The sequence below is a fragment of the Xyrauchen texanus genome, chromosome 10 (genome assembly GCF_025860055.1).
Source record: "Xyrauchen texanus isolate HMW12.3.18 chromosome 10, RBS_HiC_50CHRs, whole genome shotgun sequence".
Classification (NCBI taxonomy): Eukaryota; Metazoa; Chordata; class Actinopteri; order Cypriniformes; family Catostomidae; genus Xyrauchen; species Xyrauchen texanus.
This window is the reverse complement of record NC_068285.1, coordinates 46,197,567-46,211,808: the sequence shown is the minus strand read 5'-3', so window position 1 is coordinate 46,211,808 and position 14,242 is coordinate 46,197,567.

Below are 14,242 nucleotides of genomic sequence, written 5' to 3'. Positions count from 1 at the left end.
AGGCTCTGTTAGGATCATCATTAGCATAAACGTCATTCCAATATTTGTTTCATTAGGTCCACCTTCAGGCTGTGTTGTCGATAGCTTCTGGTGTTCTATGTCGAATCATTTTACAAATATTTAATTATTTTCATTATTTATCTTAAAGAAATTCAGAAAAATTACAAAAACAGGAAGGTTATCACTTATGTCATTTATAAGTAATCCACATACTATTCTGCCTACAATTTTATTTGTGAATATGTTGTCCATCAGTGTAGCTGTGTCTGTTGTTATTCTATTTGGTTTTATAATCACAGGGAAAAGGCTGTTGCTGTCAGTGTTGTATAAAGTATCCATTTGTCATACTTGAGTAAAAGTAAAGACACTTTCATGGAAAAGTTAAAGTTAAAGTAGCTCATGAGAAAACAACTTTCTAAAAGTATTAATGTAACTGATATTAAATGTACTTAAGTACAAGTAAATTGCATAAATTACGGAACAGGGGCTGTTGCACCAGCTATACGCAAGTTAAAATAGCCTAGTTGTGGCATAAATGGGCACTAAGTCACAATTTACATATATATATACTAAATATTTGAGCATTGTATCATTAAAGAACATATCCCTACGTATAAACAAAATATTTATGGAAGCCCCCGACCAGGAGTAAAGGTTGAAATAAAAGCAGACTGATATTTTATGATATCAATGAGCATGTCTTGTTGACTTGGAAATGACCTCTGTGGTCGTGTACATGAGCAGGACAGACGAGGCTGGCAACGCTGGCTCTGGGATAGGATTGACGAAGCTTCCAGCTCGTTGGATGTGGCAGGCGTGGGCATTGGATCGTCAGCTGTGGCAGGTGTTGGCGCTGGCTCGTCTACCATGGTGTGGGGTGCTGGCTCATCGACCATGATGTGGGGCGCTGGCTCGGCATCCGCCTTCCCCACAGTGAACGAGGAACCAATGATCTGCAGGGTGAGGTCAATATGTTGAGCCAGATTGAGGGGACTAAGACCACCAGGCATCAAAGATGAGATTGGCTCACTCAATCCGAAAAGGAAACAGTCTTTGAGGGTGACCTCAATAAAGTCCACCTCACTGGCCAGAGAGCCGAAGTCCCCCACATATTCCTCCAGGGATCGATTCTGCTGACATAGGCACAGGATTCGGATTGCTGGGTTCATGGTTGGCGGTCAGGTATTCTGTAACGTTGCCGAACGAAGAGACGATGATGATGATGACGAGAAGAACCCAAGAGCAAATTTATTTACAAACGTAATATCTAAACACCCTGACTTCAAACGTGAACAAAAGACTTGACTAGACATAAAACTAGACTTGGCTTCACTTGGCTTGAACAAAAACAACAAAGTTACATTTACAATACCTGACAAGAGACAATGGCAAACACAAGTGCTGAAATACACAGACATGGGTAAAAACACAATGAACAGACAGAACTATAAACAAGATAACAAGACTATTAAACTAAACCAATGACAAACTAGAACTGATAGCAATGTAATGAACCAATGAAAACAATGGACACATGAACAGGGGAAACACATGACAAGATCACATGAGGGAACAGGTAATCACATGACATGGAAACAGGAAATACTTTTCAAAATAAAAGACATTAACACAAAACATGAACAAAAACACATCTAGACGTGACAATGACTTTTACACTCGTTTACATTCATGAGAGAGAGAAAAACTTAAGCGGCTCATCAACATGAAACTGTACTAACGGGGCAGTATTCATGGTGCATCTGTGTCAAGTTTCAACACATTCAAAATATATATAGGATATTAAACCTCTTAACATCCGGCCTCTTTGTGCATAAGCTTGAAAATGACATACCCAAAGTAAACCTCTTCCAGTTCTTGCACCATTTGTGTTTGTAGGCCAAATGGTTCAAGAACTGGGAGAGTTTTGCTCATTTGAAAGTAGACACTTTTTGTTATTCAAGAGTAAAAAGGTATCATTTTAGTATAAAAAAAATTAGTTAGAGCTATTCAAATATTTTGAAATTGACCGCAAATTTAGTTAAAAATAAAATATTTTAACATTTTTAATATGCAAGACTATGCACAGTGCCCCAAAAACACATCTGATACAAAGTCACATGTCTGATGAAGGTCTGACACAATTTTGAAGTCAATATGATCACAACTCTTGTTCCATTATGATTTATGTAAATTTATTTCCAATATGCCAAAAGACCACTTGTAGTATTTCTGTAAACCTATTACCAAAGTGGTTAAAAACACACAATTTGTATATATTTCAATGTAAAAACATATAATTTTTTTATTATTATTTTGGAATATATTATAATACATTCCATATATATTTATACATTTTATAAACAATGTGAAAATAACATTACAATTTGAAATGTTGCAATGTACATAAACTTTTACTTACAATAAAGATGCTTCTGTTCATTTTTCCAAATACAAATGTAAATTAAGGGTCATTTTTCAGAGCTTTTTTTCTGCTGTTCACCTAGAGTCTTTAGCCACTGTCTCAACTCATCAGTGAAGCCTGCAGCACACCTGCTCCCAATGTAAATTGAAGTGGAATAAATTGTATGAGCACTGAAAAAATTCAGTTGGAAGCTTGTGTTCTCCTGACCCTCAGTGATGGTGACTGAAGCCGAGGAGGGTGGATCAGATCGTGGGTCCAAAAGCCAAGTTCTTTGTTAACAGTACCGCAGTACTTGAGTCGCAAATTTAAGGACTTGTGACTTGCTTGACTAAATGAAGAAAATTACTTGATTTTGACTTGAGAACCAGTGACTCGAGACTTGAATTGACTTGAACTGCATGACTCGACAATGACTTATATGTTTTTTTTTTATTATTTTCAATAACTTATTATAAAAAGTAATCAGGGTTTTTCCTGAATTGAAAATTACTAGGCGGCTGCTTCCGTCAAATTTCGTGCCGCCTCTGGCTGTCTATAAAACTCTGATGGGTGTCTTTATGGAAAACAATAACAAGCGTTGCACTCGGTGGATTGTCATTTGTAACTGCAAATCTCGGCTATAATAATAAAAACAATTCCGTCGTCGAATAGACGCTTGATGTCTTTTAGCGTAACATGAGATCATATAAAACAATAATATTGACACGAGAGACGAGAGGAGTGTCAGCTCGCAACGTCATCATCATGATAAGATCAATCTTATGTGAAAAATAACAGTAAAACAACAACAACAATAAAATGTGTATATATATATATATATATATATATATATATATATATATATATATATATATATATTGGTTTTGGATAGACAAGATTGACAAATGCTTATCAATAATACTCTTATGGCTAAAATGTTTACAGTGTTCAGTGACTAAAATGTCAATATGACTAAATGTTACTAAAATATGACTAAAATGTCAACATTTTTCAATTACATCAATTAATTCATATGCAAAAATAACACATTACTGTTATACAATTAATATAAAAAAAAATTGTGTAAAGATATGTATATAAGTTCATCTTTTCAGAGCAAAATTAAATATTTATTTCAAAAATTAACAAAAATTTATTTTAGTACTGTAACTTGACTGGACGTCACTTGAAACTCATCAGGACTCGACTTGATTGATGATTATGCACTGCACTTGAGACTTGACTCGAGACATGATGGTTGAGACTTGAGACTTGCTTTGCACTCTGTTCGTAAAAGCGCAAACAAAAACAAACACAGTCCATGTTTTTCCACAACGAACCTTCACGAATCGGCATCAGGGACATATAAAACCCTCATAAAGTTTTTTCATCTTTTCATTAGCTACATGACCCATCAGTCAAAAATGATCTACCTTTTCATTGGCCGCACAACTGCACAGAAAATTTTGAGGGAGTGCTCATTTTGTTCGTAAGACCCTCCCAATAACATGTTTAGGTGTTTTGCTACTGAAACACTACACCGAGGGCAAGATTTAGCAGAGAATGGACATGAATGAAAACGTTGAATATGTTCATAAAGCCTGAACAAAGACAGATTGATCAATATTTCTTCATATTTGTAAATTTTTGGACTAAAATCTCTAATGGATTTTATTTATTGGACTCATTAAATCATATCGAAGTTTGGAGGATTGTGCTCATCTGTGTTTGACTGGAAGAAAATAAAGGTCAGAACTTCTGGTTTTCATTCTTGACACGTTTAATCAAATCTTATTGTTAGCTTTAAAATATAAAATCTTGAGACTCAGATCTTTCAAATGATATATTAGATGTCAATATTAGTTTACAATTTCACAGTTTAAACGTGAAATAATCTTGAATTAAATGTAAATAAATATGATAGTGGGTCATTTTTGAGCCACCCCATGGTTAAGATATTAAATTTATAAATGTCTATTTTTCCAGTCTATTGTTTATTTATCACCCCTTATTTATTTTAGATACAGTTCCTATTTATTGTTATTTACACAAGGCAAATATACCATTTATGAAATCTACTTTTATTACGTATCGTATTTTAATGGGGATTTAATTTATTACAGCTGATAGTTATGGTTACAAGGTTTGAACATCAACTGTAACAAGATCAAATTGAAATTGACAGCTGTTTAACAGTTCTGTGTAAAATTTGAAGGCTTTTTATTGGATCAATACAGATAAACATCATATTATGTGTCTACGCATTACTTTACGAAGAGCTTATGACCTACTAGTTACACCCCATCCCATTATGTTCCCAACAGCCCTGAAAGGGGTACAGGTGCTACATGACTAGCTTGGGAGCAAGCCCGGCAGCCGCTGCCTTTTCTCTCTCTATGTCTCTCGCATAGAGTGTAAAGCGGCTGGGGCTATCCTAAAACTATGAAATGCATCAGGGAAGGTGGTCTTTCCCGACCCTATTCTTTCAGGGGGAAAAGACCCTGTGGAGGCCACATCCTGCCCATACTAGGGGGAGGTGACATGTGGCAAATACACCACGTGGGTTGTGAAGCCGCACGTGGGAATGGCGCAGTGGTAGGTCCTTCCTGATGAGGGAGGAGCACTACAAGCACGTCGACCGGGGCGGTGGGACTGCCCAAGGGAGACGCGGGTCCACCGACAGGGGGACCGTACCGCGGAAAATACATCACAGGGAGTTACCTGAAGAGTAAATAAGTCTGTGGAGCGCTACCACAGTACAGAGCACCTGTGGCTCATAGTGGGTCTGGTTGCAAATTGTTCCGCTGAAATCGCAGGCAAGAAGGCATCCAGGAAGCAATGCTTAGTGGCTAACACGGGAGAAAAGGCCCACTGGATCACCTTAGTGAAGGGCTCTGGGTGCCTTACTGGCTCGGACCTGACAAAACACGGGACAAGACCGACTCAACCCTGAGATCAACTCAACACGCTGTTGGAGCTACGGCGCTTTCCAGCGGTTCTCCCCCTTGCACACTACGTTGTGCTGAACACACACCCCTGGGCGCTTCAGCAGCAGAGAAAAAAAAAAGTTTACGAAGTGAATAACTTACAATAAATATATTTATATATCTTCTTATATATATATATATATATATATATATATAACACACAAAAGAGTATATATTTCTCTAAAAGAGTGGCGCAGGCGGAGAGCATCTTTTTCAAGATGTCTTTCCGTTTGTGTTTATTTCCTGGTTGCGGTCGATGTCTCTCCCCGTCTGATGGCCGCGATGTCTCTCCCCGTCTGATGGCCGTGCCACCCACGCGGAGTCAGCGTTCGTGGATGGTTCATGTCCTCACTGCGAAGCTGCACACTGGTAAGCAGACCACTCCCTCCCCCGCCAGAGGATCGGGTGGAGAATCCTTATTTCTTTATAAATTTAGTTTCACCGCACACCACCGGTTCTCTTGCCGTGGCACAGGCCCGCTCAGGAGCCAGGTAAGTGCTTTGATGTCACTAGACTCAGCACCTCGGCTCCGTCCCGTCGCGGGGTTCTGTCCCTTCGCGTGGCCCCGCCTGCTGGTACATCCGACGCTCTAGTCCCCTTGGTCCCCCTCGCACAGAGCTTGGGGCCGTGGCTCGTGCTACCCAACCCGTCGCGTTGGTTGATCAGGACCATCCGACTCGGCCATGCGATTAAATTCGCCAGGCGCCCACCCAGGTTCAACGCCGTCCACTCCACCGCGGTGAGAGGTGAGAACGCCGCTGCTTTGCATGTTCTGTCCCTCCAGCCGAGGTGAAGGGGTTTTACAGCCCCTACTTCATCATACCCAAAAAAGGCGGCGGGTTGCGGCCAATCCTCGACCTGCAAGTTCTGAACCGGGCTCTACACAGACTCCCGTTCAAGATGCTCACGCAGAAACGCATTCTAGCGAGTATCCGGCATCTGGATTGGTTCGCGGCGGTAGACCTGAAGGATGTGTACTTCCATGTCTCGATCCTTTCTCCGGTTTGCCTTCGAGGGTCAGGCATATCAGTAAAAAGTCCTCCCCTTCGGCCTGTCCTTGTCCCCTCGCGCCTTCACGAAAGTCGCAGAGGCAGCCCTTACCCCTCTAAGGGAAGTGGGCGTCCGCATCCTCAACTACCTCAATGACTGGCTAATCTTAGCTATGATTGTTGATGTTGATGTTATGATGTTGTGTGCTCACAGGGGCCTGGTGCTCAGGCCCCTCAGCCGCTTGGGGCTTTGGTTCAACTGGGAAAAGAGTAAGCTCCTCCCGGTTCATAGCATCTCTTTTCTCGGTATGGAGTTGGACTCGGTCTCAAAGATGGCCCGCCTCACCACCGAGTGTGCACAGTCGGTGCTGAACTGTCTGCATGTGTTCAGACAGAACACGTTGGTCCCACTGAAATCCTTTCAGAGGCTCCTGGGGCATATGGCATCCTCATCGACGGTCACACCACTTGGGTTGATGCATATGAGACCACTTCAGCACTGGTTACAGACCTGAGTCGAAAGACGAGCATGGCACCACGGCACACACCGCATCCTTGTCACGCAGGCTGTGTGCCACCTCAACAGAGCAGCAGACGCGCTGTCGCGGCAGGTTACGCCCAGGGGAGAGTGGAGGCTCCAACCTCAGGCGGTCCAGCTGATCTGGAGTCAATTCGGCCAAGCACAGGTAGACCTGTTCGCTTGCCCAGAATCCTCCCATTGCCCACTATGGTACTCTCTGACCGAGGCTCCCATCGGCACAGATGCCTTGGCACACGGCTGGCCCCTGGGGCTGCGCAAGTATGCGTTTCCCCCAGTGAGCCTACTTGCACAGACGTTGTGCAAAGTCGAATACCCCTGAAGAAGGACCTTCATTCTCAGGGATGGGGCACCATCTGGCACCCACGACCGGACCTCTGGATTCTCCATGTGTGGCCCTTGGACGGGTGGTAGACACAATCACTCAACGAGGCCCTTTACAGCCTGAAGTGGCGTCTGTTTGAATAATGGTGTTCTTTCCGAGGTGAAGACCCCCAGAGATACAAAGTTGGGTCAGTGATATCCTTTCTGCAGGAAAAGCCATTTCCATCCTGTGTGTTATCAGGTGACACAAACAGGTAAGTTCTGGTCAGCTGGCCGAGTGTATCGATTGTGTATAGTGCCTTTCCCCTCCCTTGAGGCTAAGACATGTGCTCTTTTCCCAGTTGCGTTCTCAAGAAGTGTGAACCCTGGACATTCTTCCTCCCTAGCCTAGCGGCAGTCAAGTCTTCAGAGAGGCTCGCTGCCACCACAGTACGGGCGTCACCAGGCCCCATACTGAGGTAGGTGCTCCACATGCACTGGTTGTCCCCCTGGGCAACCCCCGTGTGATGTATATTCCGCAAAATGGTTTCCCCGCCGGTAAACAGCGTCTTCATTGGGCAGAGGGCCCTCTGTCCTTGGTCGCCGTGTTTGTAGTAACTCCTCCCCCGTTGGGTAGGACCTACCATGACACCGCTCTGCACGATGTGCTTCCACTCCTAACCGGTAAGACCGTGTGTTGTATTCCACCTAACTCCCCGGGGCCGGGTGTGGTCTCCGTGGTGTCATCCTCTTTGGAGGAACACCCCCAGCTTAGACCATATATTTGGCCCCCAGCCGAACGATTTTGTTCCTTTTTGGGGAGAACAATAGAGAGAAGGCCACGGCTGGGCTGGGCCAGCCGGTCCTTGTACTTCTGAGAAGTTAGCCGTTCCCCTAGGTGCAGAGGACCGTTTCATGCCTGCCAGTGTGTTGGGGGTAGTTATTCGATGGCTTGCTGTGCTGGCTACGAGGTCTTCCCGTCTCGCTCCGCCAGTCTGCGTAACTTGGTTCAGCTCTTGTGGCATTTTCCATTGGGACCCCTAGTGTCAACTCAGCAACACCATGTTGAGTGAGTGACAGATAGGGAATGTCTCGGTTGCTGATGTAACCTCCATTCCCTGATAGAAGGAACGAGATGTTGTTTCCCTCCTGCAACAACACTGAACCAACTGCTGAAATGGCCGGGTCTTTGGCTCGGCTCCTCAGTATGATACCTGATATGTGTTTGCACCGTCACTCCTTTTATACCTGTATGTCCAGGGGAGTGGCATGCAAATTCCACACGGCAATTTTCATTGGCCTTTTCTCAAGATCAGAGATGTCTGGGCTCCGCAGGAGCGACCCCTAGTATCAACTCATTGACACAACGTCTCATTCCTTCTATCAGGGAACGGAGGTTACATCAGTAACGGAGATGTTAAACATTCCAAAATATTTACTATGATGTTTGACATACATTTAACCGTGCTGCATCAACATACAGAGCAACTCCTCCACCTTTTTTGTTAATCCTATTTATCATAAACAATCCTACTCATATCCTTCCAGTTCCACATCAAACATGTTCTCATTATCAAGCCAAGTCTCAGTTACAGCAATTACATTAAACGTATTGAATTGACACAAATAATCCCTGATATTAGATAAGTTTCTATAGTGGCTTCAACAGTTGAAGACTATTATTGATAGAGCCCTTCCATTTTCCCTTTGAATTGTTCATATGTGCATTTTTGTTTATGTTATTGTAAATTTTGTTTTCCGGGTCAGTATCATTTTCAATTTCATACATTTTGTGGTCTGTGTGGTCAAAAGTTTTAAAGTTAAAATTCTCATACTTACTACATAATCTATGTAAATGATCACCCACACAATCCTTGCAATCCATACAGTCCATCAACTCCTCATCTTCAATGTCCCTGCAGATGCTCCACACACAATCCAAACCAATAACTACAAAATCCACAGCCATCGTCATCTCCAAATGTAAATTACCCATGGTTTCAACACAAATAAGCAAGAGTTTATAGTTCCATATCTGTATTGGTCTGCATCTTTTGAGTTCTCTTGTCGTAATGTCTTTGGCTTCTTCAGCTGTTCCATTTAGCCATATCATCACTTTGCAATTTCTTGTCCATGTTGCTTGTATCTTGTTTTGTTTCCTTAGAATACGTATGATGTAATACTACCTCACCACTATGCACACTCTATCTACGACACCAGGCCTAATATTCCTTACCCCGACACAACTGTACCACACATAATCTCAAACATCACAAATGGTCCCCATCCTTACTTTATCCCCACTGCCTTTCTCACTTCTGCACACCCCGCTTTTTGTCCTACCTTATTAACCATAGCTATAAGCTCAATTTCTCAGCTTTCTCTGCCATGTCCTTTAGAAACTTCTTTAACGCCGATCCAGCAATACAAATATCTTTCAATGGACGCTAATGACTAATGAAGACAATGAAACAAGAAACAGTGACAATACAAAACTAAGAAAACAAAGACCAAACCTGATAGAACCTGCGCATTGTACAAAGGTGCCTCAGTTTGTTGCTGGAAGGAGGCAGATGTCCTAATCCCATCCCAGCCCTAATCCTAAACATATGGAGCCTGTAAGACAGAATAGCCTGCCAGGAACAATGCATGGCACCTTTCACTCATTGTGACAGAAACATGACAACATGGTCACATGACAAAATAGGTTAGTCACATGACATAGAAGGAACCAGGGAAAAAAATTACAGATTCTACTCAGATACACAGGTAAATGTCTAAACCTGCTGGGCATTACTGCCTGCCGCACCTCTGCCGGTGCCAGTGAGATCTTGTAAGGTGTGTGCCAGTGAGTCTGGGCTACTCCTCAAGAAAACAAAAGGCTCTCATGAGAATTAACATCTGAACTCTCTCTTGCATATGTAACAGCAACATCCGAGATGCAACAAACTGTGCAGCTAACACCTCCCTTCTAAAGTCTCTTCATCTCACTCCTCCTCCTCACTTAAAGCTCACTAAAAACCTATGCAATGTTAGGTATATTTACTGTTTGTACACACATGTTTGGAATCATTTAAAGTCTCTCAGTGATCCTGGTAAACTGGTCTCATCCTCCCAGCCATAATGAAAAGCAAAAAGAAGTTATAAAATATGAGAACTGTGGTGTGCCCCTTAAAGGTGTGCTCTCCCCCAGATCCTCCATACCTCCTGTATGTAAATCTACAGGAACCCCCTCAATAGGGGACCAAAATCTAATTATAATGGCAGACACCACCATTTGGTAAGCATATTGAATTATCTGGGTATTTAAGGAGATGTGACACATTGCTCATGGAGTCTGTAGTGAGACTTCCCACACGATCGCTGTGTGTAGTTCTTGTTGCCAGGTAAATGTGTCTATAAATTCCTCAAGTTCTGAATTGCTGTTATTATACTTGATTGATGATTTCACTCTATGAATTGGATTTTGAATTATTGTTCTATTTACCTGGTCAATAAATTGTAAACATTTGATTTATTCTGACTGACTCTGAAATTGCTTTTCCCAAACAGATTGAACTATGTTACCGCAAGTCTGCGTCAGATTAGTGACGAATAATATATGGCATCGATTCAAGTGTACTTGGTTTGCAAAGACAAAAAGGGAATTTCCGTTTAGAACAGCAAACGCTGCTTGACCAATCTAAATTTGGGTGCGTCTTACCTCTGTTTTAATTTGATGTTTCTCCAGATAAGTGTATGTGGGAAACCACGCATGGCCAATCCAAAGCTATTATAAGAGAAGTTATGTTGGTCAACTTACATCTGTAATAGTGGCCGTGACCTCTACTGAAGAAAACGTTAAGTTACATTCAAGTATATGCAATTCCATGGGGCTATACTGAAGTATCTTTGATTGTGTGAACTTGAACATGACCGATCTCCAGTATATAGCAATTACCTTTGTTTGGTGATCCAATACTGGCCGCTTGTGATCGTGAGACCCGCGGTGTAGAGAAAAACAGACCTCAAAGCGACATAGTTTCTTAATCTAAACGGGTAAAATATAATTAAAGGAGTTAAAAGAATAATCAAACATTCGTTCGCTTTTAATGATGCTCAGATATCATTAAAAACCTTTTTCATTTATGGAGTCAGATGAAATAACGAGGTAATGCATAAGAGAAAATGTATTTCATTTAATCTTGTTGTGTTGCGTACAAGGAAAGACAGTAACGCGCAGAGACCTTCACCCGTATTATTGGAGACCGCCATTGGACCGATAAATGGCCTTACAGGCCCATTATCCCAGAACATCTCCTGGCAGTGGGGCAGTGGTCAGGGACATGTCCCTGTCACCCCCCGCAGCTGGACACCGGATCCTCTCGATTGCCTCTCGTTCTTGCTCTCCCATCAAGACATTCCTCATTTCCCGTCAAGACATACCTTACAACCAGGGTTCAATACACAACTCCCCATAAACAGACCTACCCTACATCCAAGACCTCTTCTCTATTAGAAAAAACACAAGCTATAAAACTCTGCCTACCACCCATCCAGTGCTTGTCCATAAACCAATCCTCCAACAGATTAAGTAGGAGAGCAACATGAGAGGTGAGCCACGAGACTGCGTCACCTACCCCTCCAAAGCCTAGATTGGTCTGGTTTCGCTCCCCCACTAAATTCCTCTCCAGAAGACCCCTGACAAGGACTGAGTTGGTCAGCGGAAAGTGTTCCACCCCACCCTTTTTCTCTTTTACATGCTACCTCCCATCATATTGCAATTGTTCACTATTCCTAATTTCTCACTTCTGCAGGCCAAATCCATTTACCTTAATATGCCCCAGGACTATGTTAACCAGTGAACTGGAATAGTGTATGTTCCTTGAGGAAAGTGTCCATGAGTCTCTGGATGGAAATCAGGGATGGTTGGGATTCCCATTGTTTTCTCATTTGTTTCACCTCTTTAATTGTCTGCCTCCACACCTCTGGAGCTCTGTAGGGCTGCTTCTGTACAATGGATCCTTGTGGTATGATGTCATGCTGTATTTTCTATATTTGGCTAAGGATTGTGATGACATCTCAAAGTAGTCTTAAGCTAACAAACGTCAAAGTCACAGATGTCACTTAGATTTTGAAATCAGAAACACACCAAAGTAAACAAAGTAAGCCCCAGTGCTTCGCTATCAAGTTGATATATTTATATAAGTAATATACAGTATATACTGTATACAGTTCATTCAGAAATTATTCAGACCCCTTAATATTTTTCATATTTTGTTATTTTGAAGCCTTATGCTAAAATTATTTTTTTTAAATTCACATGAATTTACAATCCATACCCCATAATGACAAAGCAAAAAATCTGATTTTTAATACCTTTGCAAATGTATTAAAAGGAAAAAACTGTAATATCATATTGATGCAATTATTCAGACCCTTAACTCAGTATTTAGTTGAAGCACCTTTGGCAGTGATTGCAGCTTCAAGTCTTTTGCACACCTGGATTTGGGAATTTTCTGCAATTCTTCTCTGCAGATCCTCTCAACTCTGTTAGGTTGGATGGGGCCCATCGGTGGACAGTCATTTTCAGATCTTTACAGAGATGTTCGATTGGGTTAACAGAGAAGTTCGATTGGGTTCGATTGGGTTTACAGAGAAGTCCGGGCTCTGGCTGGGCCACTTAAGGACAGTCACAGAGTTGTCACTAAGCCACTCCACTGGAAGGAAATTGCTACTTTAATACACCAAATTGGCATTCAGCTGATCACAAAGTATAGTCAGGACATTATTGATGTAAAACACAGCACCATCAATATTTGAAAAAAGTCATTTTTGATCAAATCTAGACAGCAGCATCACTCCAACACCTTATCCTTGAGTAATCATGCTAAATTGATCATTTGGTACTAGAAAATCACTTGCCATTATATCAAACACAGCTGAAAGTTATTTGGTTCTTTAAATGAAGCTGAACATTGTCTTTGTGTTTGTTTTTGAGTTGCCACAGTATACAATAAACTGACATGTCTCAAAAAGACTCAGGGGTGCAGACCTTATGGGAAGAATTGCAAAGAAAAAAACAATTTTGAAACAGAAAAACAAAAAGAAAAGGTTCGAGTGGGCAAAGAAACACAGACATTGGACAACAGATAATTGGAAAAGAGTGTTATGGATCTTCTAGATCTTAAAATAGATCAGCTAGACTTGCTCTTATCATCTGATCGCAGCTGCATGTCTCTTCTAGTGCTTTTAGATCTTACTGCTGCATTCGACACGATAGATCGAATGAATAGGCTAGAGAATTATGTTGGAATTTGTGGAGTGGCATTAGCATGGTTTAGGTCATATTTAGCAGACCGCTACCACTTTGTCTATGTAAATGAGGAATTGTCAAACCAAACAAAAGTAATATATGGAGTGCCACAGGGATCAGTTTTAGGGCCACAAATGTAAATGTACAAATGTTTGTAGAACAGCATTCTTCCACCTAAGAAATATTGTTAAATTAAGACATATGCTCTCGGTTGCTGATGCCGAAAAACTAATTCATGCGTTCATGACCTCAAGACTAGATTATTGTAATGCATTACTGGGAGGATACCAGCAAGATCAATAAATAAACTTCAATTGGTTCAAAATGCAGCAGCCAGAGTGCTAACAAGAACCAAGGAATATGATCATATTAGCCCCATTTTATCATCGTTACATTGACTACCTGTTAAATTCCGTATTGATTTTAAAATTCTGTTAACTACGTACAAAGCTTTGAATGGTCTAGCTCCGCAGTACTTAAGTGATCTTCTACCACGCTATATTCCAACATGTTCATAAAGATTGCAAAATTCTGGCCTATTAATAGTTCCTAGAATATCAAAATCCACTAAAGGAGGAAGATCCTTTTCATATTTGGCTCCTAAACTATGGAATAGTCTCCCAAACACTGTTCGAGATGCAGACACACTCTCTCAGTTTAAGTCTAGACTAAAGACTCATCTATTTAGCCAGGCATACACCTCATTTATCCTCCAACACACAATTAGGC